This window comes from Scyliorhinus torazame, chromosome 8, assembly GCF_047496885.1.
Source record: "Scyliorhinus torazame isolate Kashiwa2021f chromosome 8, sScyTor2.1, whole genome shotgun sequence".
Taxonomy (NCBI): domain Eukaryota; kingdom Metazoa; phylum Chordata; class Chondrichthyes; order Carcharhiniformes; family Scyliorhinidae; genus Scyliorhinus; species Scyliorhinus torazame.
In genome coordinates, this window is record NC_092714.1 from 106066748 (window position 1) to 106081006 (window position 14259).

Sequence of the window (14259 nt, forward strand, 5' to 3'; positions counted from 1 at the left end):
AAAAAAAGAAAAAAAAACTCCACATCGGAGGAAAAGAAAATCCCCCACTCCCTCCAACCCCCACTCTACCCATGTTCCCAATTATTTCAAAATGCCAGCACCTCAGTCTCCCAGAATTGTTCAGTTCAGTTCTCGCCCAGTTTATGCTCCTTGATAAAGATATTGGCCGCTTCTGGGGTCTCAAAATATTGTTCCCAGCTTTCATATGTCACCCAAAGCTTTGCCGTGTAGAGCACCCCAAACTTGATCTGCCGTCGATATAGCACCACCTTAGCTTTGTTTAACTCCGCACACCATTTTGCAAGCTCAGCTCCAATGTCCTGGTATATTCGCACCTTGTTCCCCTCCCATTCACAGTTGCGCTTCTCCCTGGCCCAGTGCAGAATATTCGCTTTCTCCACAAATTATGGAGCCTCGCGATCACCGTCTGTGATGGCGCCCTGCTCTAGTCTTCTGCCTCAGAGATCTGTGCGCTCTGTCCACTTCAGGGGCTGTATCCAACACTACCTCTGCCACCAGCCCTGCCAGCATCCTTGAAACGTACCTCGTGGCACTCGCACCATTCACTCTTTCAGGCAGGCCCACTATCCACTGATTGTGCCTTCTCGGTCTATTTTCCTGCTCCTCCACCTTTGCTCTCAACATCTTTCAAAGGTCTCCTAAGAGCCCCATCTCTGCCTCCAATGCCGCCACCTGATCACTGTGGTCCGACATCACCCTCTCAATCTCTCGGATCTGCGACCCCTGCACCTCCAAACATTTCTCCACCCTCTCCATCAAGCCCTGCAGGGGTGCCACAGCCCCTTCGATGGCCTTCGAGCAATCTCCTTGCATCTCCTTCCTCTGCTGGTGGAACTCTTCCTTGTTGAAGGCCATCAACTGTTCCATCTGGGGCTTTCCGACTTGCACTAGCCCTTCCTCCTCCGCCATCTTTCCACTGGCTGCTTCGCCATAGGTCTCTTCCAACTCCTTGGCCAGGTCTTTCACCTTCTTCTGCTGGGTTTGGTAACCAGCAGACATACCACTCCCGGGGAGGAACTTCTCCTCCGACCTTCAGCTACACTTTTCTGTTGAAGTTGCACCAAATTGCAGGTAAAAAGAGCTCTTTTTATCGCCTTCAAGCAGGAGCTGCCCTGTGTGCAAGCACTCACACCATGTCCGCCACCAGAAGTTCTGTAAAGGTTGCTTTTTTAAAAACACATTTTCGTTCTGATTAACTGCGGTCCAAGTGGTTGTGTGTCATAACCTGCACTGGACTTACCAGGTGGCAATGATTAAACTCCCCGTGAGCCTCGCCGAATATGAGCTCCCCTGTTAAAGGGGGCGGGGAACCTTGAACCATGTATAGTTTTCTTCTGAATAAAGTCGGCTAATTTTGGCATCGACAGGTGAAACCCGGCTGGGGACCTTATGCTGTGTAAATAATAGTTATCATCATCAACATTTATTTCCTTTCAACAACTCGGTGTGAGCTCTTTCATGGTCTACAAAACTGGAAATTCCTGATTTATAATATATCAATATTCGCAGGTGCTTCAATCTGAAAACAACCTGTCATATCATGCATCATGAATTTTTGTTCATGATTGAGACTATTTGCATTTTTGTGAGGCGGGTTGTAAAATATTAATAGAAACAATGTTTTGGTTATATTAGATCATATTATAGTGGAACAAACTTTATATGGAAGAACTGTGGTGATTTTTAGTTCAATATATATATATGCAGCAAATCAGATGTTCAGTCACATTTTGCAGTCCAATCTTCTTTAATATTTAATTGGTGAGGTCTTCACCTTGAAGGGCCTGCAGCAGCACCTTAAAGGGGATGGGTAAAAGCACTTTGATTGAACAGGAGATATGCTTTATGATGGCATGGTGAACTCCATTCTCTGGAGTAGCAAGATGAGCAAAGGTCTCTAAGGTCAAAATACACACACGTGCATGCCATAAAACTCAGCAACAGAACTGCTTTTGTTTTTTTGTGATTGCAGCAGGGAATCCTTTCCATCACTAGAACTCATTGTGTCCTGACCTGTATGGTTTGCAAGCAGATTTGTGCAACTCGTGGTAGCGGGGAAGGTATCAGGGTATCAATGACATCATTTGCTCATGAATTGCATTTATTGATTGGTCCTCCACCTGTTCCCAGTGTGACTTCTGGCTGCCCAAGTCAAGCCCTCCTGAAGAGTGGATTGGATTTGTTTATTATGTGTACCGAGGTAGAGTGATGTTGCTAACTTTTGCCTTAGTTTAATTGCTCTGTTTTATCACCTTTGCTCTTGAGTCGCCAGGTATCTTTATGATACCGCCACGTGGTTCAAGTCCGAGTAATGATCAATAATCCAATACACCGCTTAAAAAGATTTAAATCAAAGCACAATTATTATACACAGTAATCACTACTCATGCATAAATTCAATTCTATGTCTAAGCTACTTCTACGACTAACAGGCCTATACTTAACTCGGAACTGGCCCACCAGGTCAGGGAAACGAATGGCTTTTTGTTCGGGTTCTGAGCCTGCGGGATTCAAAGTTGGTACAGATTGATAGCTAGGAGCGCCTATCTCATAGCGAGCGTTGAAGTAAGACTTACTAGATTTCAGCGATGGCTGGACCGGTCACTGTCAAGGGTTGGTTCGCGTTGCTGGGTGACCCAGTCAAGAAGAACGATTTGAACTTGGACTCTATTCTTATAGTCCCCAGGAGCTTCCCGCCTTTCGGGGTGGACCCTGTACCTGGTTCCAAGTGATTGGACTTTGTCCCACTCACTTGGTTCGATTTTCTCCAATGCTGGAGCGATTCCTTGATCGATAGGCGGTCTTGAGGTGGTCGTTCACCTCCCGTTGTATAGGCTTCTGCTGGCACCGACGAGTCTGGGTTGGCTTTATGTATCTAAATGTTGCTCATTGTTCCCGGGGATTGCTCATTAATATGTAGATGGCTGGTGTTTTGTTATGCTGATGGTTGCCGGTATCGATCTTGTCTGGCCTTTCCAGAGGTAAATACACACTCAACCCACAGCTGCTTGTTTGTGTCCTGTTGGCTGACTTTCCCATCAGCCTTTGCCGTTCGCCATTTTAAATCGGGAGTTATCCATTCTAAATCGGGAGTTAGCCATTTTAACTGGCTAAAAACCCTCCTTGTGATCCTAACGCGAAGCGTGAAGGATCACTAACTATGTTGCTTTCCATCCCCTGACCTGGGGGGGGGGGGGCACTTCCTTCATGGCCTCTGCACTGACCATAGCTATGCAAAAACATTTTAACTAACAATTCTAAGGGCGCTATGTCAAACAGGGACATGCATTACAAAACAATAAACTGGGAACCTCTAACTATTCTTAATACACTACACTCACTTAAACATTTCATTATCCTACCTTCCTCAATCATACAACAAAATCATAGCATTTCATATAGTCTTTCCTGGCTTGGCAGTCAAGCTCAGGATCATACAATTTGCTCATGAACAGTTCTTTACATTTCTTTATTTACAATAAACGCAAGGGAATGCACTTTATTATAGATCGCGGGGGTCGGGGGTCTGGTCGTATCCGAACATAGGGGATCTGATCCTATATATCGGGGTTCGAGCGCGGTAGGCTCTCCTTCTCCATTTCCGTAGACGCATAGTCTGCACGATGCAGCAGAGTATCGCTAATGCTAGTAACGTTTTGATTACATAGGACAGAGAGTACCAGGTTATAAACCTGGCACACCAAGATGCTGTAGTGTCGCTGGTGACTGGGCTCTGGGTACTGCGGGGCAGTGAAACATTTTCGCCTGGGGGGCTTGAAGCCATGGGGTTCGCGTTCACACGCAACCAAATGTCCAAAATCATGGGGGTGATCCACGTGAAGGAATTCCTCATGGTTCTTCTCTTTCCTTTTCTTTCTTCTCTTCTCCGGTCCTGGAGCTTCTGGAGTTCTGTGGAAACAAGCATAGTGTCTGTAACTATCTTTGTTTAATGTCTTGTACGCTAGTGTGTCTGTCCTGTAGTGCCAATTACTCCCTTTATAATTGGTCACTATATGTGACTCCCTCATTTTTTTTTTCAAAAAACAAATTTTAGGACTTCCCAATAATGAACCAGTGCTGATTTACCATCCAAATGTTTCAGGATGTAATTAGCATGTGGTTGGCAACCTAAAGGTTACCTAAACAAAACAAAACTTTTTGAACTGAAAGTGCCAAAATGAGGTGCGTATGGGCCGCGACGGATAAGAGTTGGATGGAGTCCCCGGGTAGGACGGCTACCAATGCCGTGTCTCTCCTACCCGAGCGTAGTTGACCAGATGGAGGTTCCCAGGCAGGGCGGGTCCCAAGCCGCTTCTCCACTGCCTGAGCAACCGACAAGAACGGGCAAAAAATGTAGTCATCGTGGTGGGGCTGCCGTAGTGGTTCTATCCTTCGAACCAGAAGGGCAGTTACGAATGGGCGTCTGGTTCCGTAACCAGTCTCTGCAGACAAGCTCTCCGAGGTTTCAGCCGAACTGGTGTCTGGCAATGGTGAGTTTCTGTAGGCAAGTCCTCAGAGGTTTCGGCCGAATAGGCGTGGGGCAGTGAGAAATAAATTCTCCTGTCGGACATACAACATTTAACAAATGTACACACAACATAAAACATTCTGCAGGTTCCATCAGAAAGGACAACATTTCTCCCAAGCGGTTCCTTTTTAAAACATCATCTGGACACCTCAGTTCTCGGTTGCGAACAGGGTCGCAAAGGGGTTCTCGGTTTGGGAGTCAGACCCAAGGTCATCCTCTTCTCCCGGGTGCCAAACTCTTGAGTGTATCAGGGCTGAAAGGGCTGCGTGGTGTGAGGTGGGGTCGCTCTCGTCGTTGCGGACAAGTCTGAACGAGTTATCTCGGTGCCAGTAATTGGTGTCTAGTTGTGTGGGGACAAAATCGGGGTCGTCAGTGTGGTTCGGTGGTCGGTGGTGGGGTTTGTTCAGGAAAGTGATCATGAAGGGATCACTTGGATCGTAGTTGCAGTCGCTGGGTGTGGGTCCTGTTGCATGGGGATAGTAGGGAGGCGTGCTGTGGCTATCGTCCGAGTCACAGTCGCTATCTCTGCTGTTGCAGTCTGTGGGCGTTCCGGGGCGGAGTGTATATTTCGGGGGTGGAGTCGAGGTCGAGTCCGTGGCTGGGCTGGGCGTGGTGGGGGTTGGTAGGGTTACGTTGGCTGTGGGCAGGGTGTGGTGTGCTGCGTCGAGCATGATGTTGTGTGCGTGGTTCGACAATGTTCCAGCCTTCAGCTGGTTAATATGAAACCACGCAGTCTTACCATTGGGGTACTTTATTTTATAAACGGAAGGGCTTACTTTGTCCGCAATGGAATACGGACCCGAGTATTTTGGTGACAGGAATGTGCTGGGGTTATATACAGAGAGCATCACTTGCTGTCCGATACTGTACTCAGTCGCATGCACTGCCTTGCTCTGTTTCTTTCTGGTGCCCAATTTTACTGCGGCTGCTAGCTGAGCCGTTTTAACATCTTCCACTAATTGTTGTACTGCTTTCTCGTGTGTGAGGGCCGTCACTTCGGGGCTGGTCAAGTCCAAACCTAACAAATATTCTGTGCCTTTCATGGGGCGTCCGGTCATGAGGGTGTGTGGGGTGTAACCTGTGGAAGTAGAAATTGTGTTACGCAAAAACATCAGCGCAAAAGGGAGGTCTGAGTCCCAAGTGGTGTTGTTCTGCTGGACCATTTTTCTGAGGGAGGATTTTAGGGTCCGATTCATGCGCTCCACGATACCACTCGACTGTGGGTGGTATGCTATGAGGGATTTTTGGGTGATGCCAAATATCGTGAGGACGTTCTGCATGACACGTCCCGTAAAATGGGAGCCTTGGTCGGATTCAATGCTACGGGGGAGTCCCCATCTTGTAAAGATGTGGTGGGTCAAAATCTTGGCTGTGGTTTTTGCCGTGTTTGTGCGGGCCGGGAATGCTTCCACCCATTTTGTAAATGTGTCAATTACCGCAAGTACATATTTATAGCCATTCCTGCAAGTGGCAATGGTCCTATAAAATCGATCTGGAGGTTAGTCCAGGGGCCATTAACGGGTCGGGTGTGGCTGAGTTGAGCCTTTTTGGCATATCTGTCCGGATTATTCTGGGCACAGATAAGACAATTCTGTATGTAATGGTTTACATCTTCCTTTAAATTCGGCCACCAACAAAGCTGCTTGAGATGGGCTGTAGTGGGATCGATTCCCTGATGTCCATGACCGTCATGGAACAAGCAAATCAATTGATTCCTGTCCTGGTCAGGAACCACATAAAGGGTGTCTTTTAACACCACACCGTCATGTGTGGTCAGTGCATTTCTAAATCTCTCATAGGGAGCTGGATATTTCCCTTTTACAATCTCCCTGAGATTGCAGTCCTGCTTCTGGGCCTCCACTAGATCCTCGATCTTTGTCTGTGAGACCACTGGTGCGCTTTCGGGGGGTGTCCAAAGGTATCCGTGTCTGGAACCTGCTTTGGCCAGTGCGTCGGCTTTTACATTTCCAGGGGGTGAGGAACGATGGGTGGCTGCTGACTTTGATTATCCCATAAGTCCTGTTCTGGGTTCTTTCAAATATGACGGAGCAATGGGGCTGAGGGGAGGGTTTTTCCGTCTGCGGAAACAAATCCTCTTGCTTTCCACAGGGGCAGAAATTCCGTGAGGCTGTCCGAGTATATGTCTGCTGGGCTGGGGAAGGAATCTGGGTGCTCAACTATATATGCGACTGTCGCGAGCTCTGCTGCCTGCGCGCCTAAGTGTCCGGGTAGTTTTAACAATATTTCCTCGAGGGCGCGTCCCTGCGCGTCCTCGACATAGATACCGCAACCTGTTATGCGCTTCCCATCCAAGACTGTGGAAGATCCATCCACATAGATCTTTATGGGCTCACACGTGTCTGTGTGCTGGGGGGCTCTGGATTGAACTACCTATCTTTCTGGGGTTGTTTTAGCGATAAAGAGGCCTGTGTTGTGGTGTGGAGAGATCATCTCACATTCATGGGGGGTTCCGGGGTACTGTAAATTGTCGGCTAAATAGGTGTGTGTCTTTGTCCTTTTCTCAGTGATGTCCCGTCCCTGCAAGAGAAGGGTCCATCTAGCTGCTCTTATTTGACTGACGGTACCGTCCTTGAGTCGTCCGTCCAATAAAAGTTGGGTGGGGGTGTGTTCTGTGAGAATTGTGATGGGGTTCAGTCCGGTAATGTACGAAAAATACTGGACTGCCCAAAATACTGCGAGCAGGTGCCTCTCACAGGCTGAAAATCCCTGCTCCACAGCATCTAAAATTCTGGAAGCGTAAGCTACGGGCCTTAACTGGTCGTGCAATTCCTGAAGGAACATGGCCGAAAGGGTGCGGTCTGTGGTCGCTCCCTCTATGGCGTAAGGGGAAAGCGGGTCTGGAACTTGTAGTGCAGGGGCTGCTATGAGTGCCTGTTTTAAAGAGTCCACAGCATCTGTATGTTGCGGAAGACATTCCCAGGGGGCTCCTTTCTTTAGGAGGTCTGAGAGGGGTGCTGCCTTGCTGGCGAAACCGTCAATGTGGTTTCGGCAGTAGCCAACCAGTCCTAAAAATGACTGGAGGGCTGAAGCGTTCTGGGGAAGAGGCAATTTAGCAATCAAGTCAATCCTTTTATGCTCGATCTCGCGTTTACCGTGCGTGATAATTGTTCCCAAATATGTCACCTTTTCTTCCAAAATCTGGGCCTTTTTGGGGTTGACTTTACAACCGATTGAGTGTAATAGTTCCAGGAGTTCGGACAGAAGCTCAATGTGCTCTTCCTTGATGTCTGTCTGCAGTAGTAGGTCGTCTACATACTGTACCAGACATTCGGGGCGAGAGAATTTGGCTAAACCATTTGCCAGCTGTCGGTGGAAAATGGAGGGAGAGTTGTGGAATCCTTGTGGCAGGCATGTCCACGTGTACTGCTGTGCTTTAAAGGTGAAGGCAAATTTGTACTGGCACGCCTTTGCCAATGGAATGGACCAGAATCCATTACTGACGTCCAAAACCGTAAAGAATCGGGAATTGAGTCCCTGCTTGAGCATGGTCTCGGGACTTGTGGCTACCGTGGGGGCTGCTGTGAGGGTGACTTTGTTGAGTTCCCGGTAATCGATGGTCAGTTGCCATAATCCATCGGGCTTTCTCACTGGCCAAATCGGGGCATTATTAGTGGAGGCTACTGATCGAAGTACGCCCTGCTCTAATAAGCTTTCTATTACCTTGGAGTTTTCTCCCTCTGCCTCTTGGGGAAATTTATACTGTTTTTGGGGTCTAGGGTAAGGTCCTGTTACTTGTACGGAGCCAGTCATCCGTCCACAGCCGTGCTTGTGGGTCGCGAATGCTGCCCTGTTCTTTTGCAGAACTGTCCTAAACTGCTTGTCCGTACTAAGCGTGGTCGGGTTGAACCAAAATTCGCCTACGGCGCTAATTTTGTTCATGTACTCTCCTATGTTGAGCGTTGCGGGGGCTCTTGCGGATTTTGCCATCTTCCAGACACACTGGTTGACTGGATCGAATGAAAGGTGGTGGGAATTCATGAAATTGATTCCCAGAATGTGTTCTGCTGTGTGGGGCAGGTCAACTAAAACCACGGGGTGCTTGGTGGTGATGGTGCCGATTTGAATTGGTACAGGGGCTGTGATGTGTCCCTGCTGTGAGTGGCCTGTAAAGCCGCTGAGGGTGATAGTGGCTGTAGTGGGCCACGTGTCTTTTTGAAACAGGGTGGAGGAATTTATTGTGGTGCGGGACCCTCCTGTGTCCCAGAGAAATTCGATGGTCTGTCCCCGAATTTTTGCTGCAACTACCGGTCGTCCGGACCTATCCCAAAGGGTGTCGCAGACCCAACTGGGGGAGCCCGTACACCGTCTGTCCGTTCCGGTCAAGTTCGTCTGATCTGAACGGGCGCTAACGCTATGAATGGGCTCTGTCTTTTTCTTAATCAGAGTGCCCGTCTGCTGGGCTCTCTGTGGCTTTTTAGGGGCATTGCACTCTTTTGCGAAGTGTTCCCAACTGTCCGCAGTTGTAACACACTTGTGACTTGGGTGGGGGGCTGTTCTTTCCCTCATTCACCCATGCGGGGTTGTGGTGTGTTGTTTTTACTGTCTGCATATCTGCGGCGGCCTGCTTTTCCTCGCTATTCTTAACGGTGGGTTTACTTTGGACAGATTGCTCCCAAGTGCGGGACAATCTTTTTACTACCCACTTCTCGTTATGGGCCTCCTCTGAGGGATCATAACTCGCGCAGGCTTTCTGTCCTGTTTCTGTGGCATGGGAGATAAGGGTGCGGGTCCATTTGGCAATGTTGTCTGGGGACAAATGGGCACGGTCTACGTCTCCAAAGACTGCTGCAAAGTGAATCCACAGGCGTCCAGCGAACGCTGTGGGGTGCTCGGATTTCTTTTGCCTACATTTGTTGAGGCCATCTACGGGGTCACCCCGGTTATACCCGATCGCATCCAGGATCGCGGTATGCATTTCTGTAAGGGTGCCTCCTCCTACATTCTGTGGGTCGGGAAGGGCTGCTGCTACTGACGGATCTAAACTTAAAACGGTGAGCTTTACATGCTCTCGCTCATCCAGGCCGTACATGGTTGCCTGATGTTTAACTGTGGCAAAGAAATGGTGGGGGTCTGAAGTGGGGAGGAACGGTGTGATCTTATCGCACGCGTCCCGTCATTGGGTCACTGTTAAGGGGGTGGAATATAGAAATTCCGCATCGTCCGATGTGGCTGTGCGGTGGGTGGTTACTGGGTTCATTGGAGCCTGATCTATCTGCTGTGTGGGGGCATGGGGCGTTTTTCTCTTTTGTGGCTTTCCCTGCGCACATGTTCCCTGAACATATCTCTGCGCTGTTTCATTCAGTTCTTCCCAATCAGGGCTGTCTTCCTGATCGAATCTTTCTCCAAAGGTTTCCTTAAAACCTTTTTGAACAGAAAGCAGTGATTGCAGCTCTGCAATCTGCTTCCGGCACTTTGCGTGGTCTAATGTGCTTTGTCTATGTTCTGTGGTGGCAGCATGGAGTGCTCTTAATGCTGCCTTGAGGTCACCACACTGTTTTTGTTATGCCTCTACCTGTTTTTCCGTTTCTTCTCATACCAGGACTGCACGTTGCGTGTCCTGATAGGCCTTTTCGTATTGAGACTGGAAGCTGCTTAAGTGCGCCAGACAAGACTGGTGAGCCCTTTTGTCGTCATCCACCTCTACATCTTTTGCTGCCAATTTCCTTCTCAAGTCTAAATTCTCCTTTTCTACCTCTCTTACATCGACCTTACTCATCCGATGTATGCCTTCAACTTCTTTCTGGAGCATCCTAACGACCTCCTCTGTGCCTCGCAATTGTGCCAAGCAGGACACGATTGCCATCGGCTTGCGAGCTTTCCCTAAGCTCTTTTTGTGGATCTCGCTCAGGTTCTCCCACCAAGTATGTCCTATACTCCCGGGACCTGATTCCTCGTTATCACAGAAATCATTCCAAAGGGGCTATCCTTTCCCTTTGAGATATTTCCTGATCTCTTCCTCCCAAATGGGACATTGTCCCACTCTACTGCTGCTGGCCGCTGCGACCGCAAATTCCTCAGGATTCATTAGGCACTGCATTGCCTGCATTGCCATCTTTCCTATCTGAATGCTTCTTTTAAATTTGGAACAGGGGAGCTAAGGCGGTGCTGTAAATACGGGTACGGCGTTCGCTACTTTCCGATATACAAACTTCCGACAGTTTTGACGCAACAAAAATCTATCAGTTTTACCTTATAGCCCTGTTAGTTACGCAAGCATACACACACTTCCGAATTATGACTATTGATCAGAACTGCTTGAACACTTGTGGTTTTCTGTTTCCAATTGGACTTCTAATTCAAATGCTGGGTTCTCCCGAAGTGGTTTTCCACTTCTAGATCGGGTCCCATCAGGATGTCGCCAAATAATTTTGCTCAATTTTGCCTTAGTTTAATTGCTCTGTTTTATCACCTTTGCTCTTGAGTATCCAGGTATCTTTCTGATACCGCCACGTGGTTCATGTCCGAGTAATGATCAATAATCCAATACACCGCTTAGTAAGATTTAAATCAAAGCACATTTATTATACACAGTAATCACTACTCATGCATAAATTCTACGTCTAAGCTACTTCTATGACTAACAGGCCAATACTTAACTCGGAACTGGCCCACCAGGTCAGGGAAACGAATGGCCTTTCGTTCGGGTTCTGAGCCTATGGGATTCGAAGTTGGTACAGATTGGTAGCTAGGAGCGCCTATCTCGTAGCGAGCGTTGAAGTAAGACTTACTAGATTTCAGCGATGGCTGGACCGGTCACTGTCAAGGGTTGGTTCGCGTTGCTGAGTGACCCGGTCAAGAAGAATGATTTGAACTTGGACTCTATTCTCATAGTCCCCAGGGGCTTCCCGCCTTTCGGGGCGGACCCTGTACCTGGTTCCAAGTGTACCTTTGTCCCAGTCACTTGGTTCGATTTTCTCCAATGCTGGAGCGATTCCTTGATCGATGGGCGGTCTTGAGGTGGTCGTTCACCTCCCTTTGTGTCGGCTTCTGCTGGCGCCGACGAGTCTGGGTCGGCTTTATGTATCTAAATGTTGCTCATTGTTCCCGGGGATTGCTCATTAATATGTAGATGGCTGGTGTTTTGTTATGCTGATGGTTGCCGGTATCGATCTTGTCTGGCCTTTCCAGAGGTAAATACACACTCAACCCACAGCTGCTTGTTTGTGTCCTGTTGGCTGACTTTCCCATCAGCCTTTGCCGTTCGCCTTTTAAAATCGGGAGTTAGCCATTCTAAATCGGGAGTTAGCCATTTTAACTGGCTACAGTGAAAATTATTTTTCTACGAGCAGCTCAAACAGATCGTTTAGTACATGAAAATAAAAGGAAAGAGAAAGAAAATCCATAATAGGGCAACATAAGGTACACAATATAAATACATAGACACCGGCATTGGGTGAAGCATACAGGGGTGTTGTATTAATCAGGTCAGTCCATAAGAAAGTCATTTAGGTGTCTGGTAAAAATCGGGAAGAAGCTGTTTTTTAATCTGTTTATGCGTGTTCTCAAACTTTTGCATCTCCTGCGCGATGGAAGAAGTTGGAAGAGTGAGAAGGCTGGGTGGGAGGGGTCTTTGATTATGCTGCCCTCTTTCCCAAGGCAGCAGGAGGTGTAGGTAGAGTCAATGGATGGGAGGCAGGTTCGTTTGATGGTCTGGGCTGTGTTCGTGACTCTCTGAAGTTTCTTGTGGTCTTGGGCCGAGTAGTTGCCATACCAAGCTGTGATGCAGCCAGATAGAATGCTTTAAAAGTTGGTAAGAGTCAGTGTGGATATGCCGAATTTCCTTTGTTTCCTGATGAAGTATAGGCGGTGTTGTGCTTTCTTGGGGGTAGGATCGACGTGAGTGGACCAGGGCAGATTTTTGGTGCCGTGCACACCTAGGAATTTGAAGCTGTCAACCATCTCCACCTCGTCCCTGTTGATGCTGAGAGGGGTGTGTACAATACTTTGCTTCCTGAAGTCAATGGCCAGCTCTTTAGTTTTGCTGGCATTGAGGGATAGATTCTTGTTGTTGCACCACTCCACTCTGTTCTCTGTCTCCCTTCTGTATTCTGACTCGTTCTTTTTCGAGATCTGACCCACTATGGTCGTGTCATCAGCAAACTTACAGATGGAGTTGGAACCAAATTTTGCCATGCAGTCGTGTGTATCGGGAGTATATTGGGGGCTAAGTACGCAGCCTTGCAGGATTCCGGTATTGAGGACTATCGTGGAGGAGGTATTGTTGTTTATTCTTACTGATTGTGGCCTGTGGGTCAGAAAATCAAGGATCCAGTTGCAGAGTGAGGAGCCAAGTCCTAGGTTTTGGACCTTTGATATGAGCTTGGCTGGGATTATGGAGTTGAAGGCGGAGCTGTAGTCAATACATAGGAGTTTGATGTAGGAGTCCTTGTTGTCGAGATGCTCTAGGGATGTGTATTGGGCTGGGGAAATGGCGTCTGCTGTGGACCGGTTGTGGTGGTATGCGAACTGCAGTGGATCTAGGTGTTCTGGTGTAGCCATCTGGGATGGCCACTTCCAGAATACAAAATGGACAATTGCAAAGATTGCAGGGAAAAATGGACAATGTTAAGAAAGCAAGCAGGCACAGAGCCTGTCTTGCATATTGGAGAAACAGCTCCCAGACGAGACTGAAACTGTCGGCCCATTAGCATATGGATGGCCCATCTTCGGGAACAAAGGAAGGTACTTAAGTAACTAATCTGGCCCCAGACCTCGCGGTGCCAGTTCCCCAAACTGAATGCAGAAAACAAAGCAGGCCAACGGCCACCTAGGACACGCCCAGCCATCAGGGCACCCACCCCTTTATTGGTCAGGATCAATGCGAATGATCAAGAAATGGCCCAATTGATTGGGGCCAAGTTCAAGGCCCGCCCAAAAGAACGCGAAGCCCCTTTGGGTATAAGAAGGAGCCCCCACGAGAGAATCGCTCTCTTGGAATCGGCTCTCACAGCGGAAAGACCCTTCCACCAGCTACACCAGAAGCAAGTAAGTCCAAGGTCAACGCTCGATACCAGATGGACGACCTTAGCTGTTCCCCTCTACCACTTCGACCCCAGCAGCCTCAGAACCGAACAACGGCCATTGTTCCTCTGACGCCCGAAGCTAAGTATAGGCTTTAGCAGTAGTGATAGTTTAGTCTGTAGTATTTCGTGCATGAGTAGATATTACTGTGAGTGTAAATAAATAGGATTGACTTTGAATTAACTAACTGGTGTACCAACTCTTTGATCAGTATTCGGGTTTGAACCTTGTGCCGGTATCGAAAGATACCTGGCGACTCTAAAGCAAACGTAATTAGAATTAAGGAAGGTGACCATATTGACCGCCATATTTAGAAACAACCAAAGAGAGCAACACTGCGATTATGGAGATAATGCACTTCATGACCAACCTCTCAAAGCACTTCATTACGATTGATATCAGGGCCACTGGACGGTAGTCATTGAGGCGCGTTGCCTGATTGATTCCTGAGACTAAGCGTTGAAACTAGGATAGGATTCATGGACTTCCACGACAGTAAAACTGGCGTCGCACCTGGACCCATTCAGCGACCGTTGAGGGGCTAGCACCGGCACCACGTGCAACACAATTGATTCCAATGGGAAATGATGCTGGATTCGCCAGATTCACGATTGACACTCAGGAGGCCGATAGCTGCAGCCGCATATACACACTTCACTCCGCACACA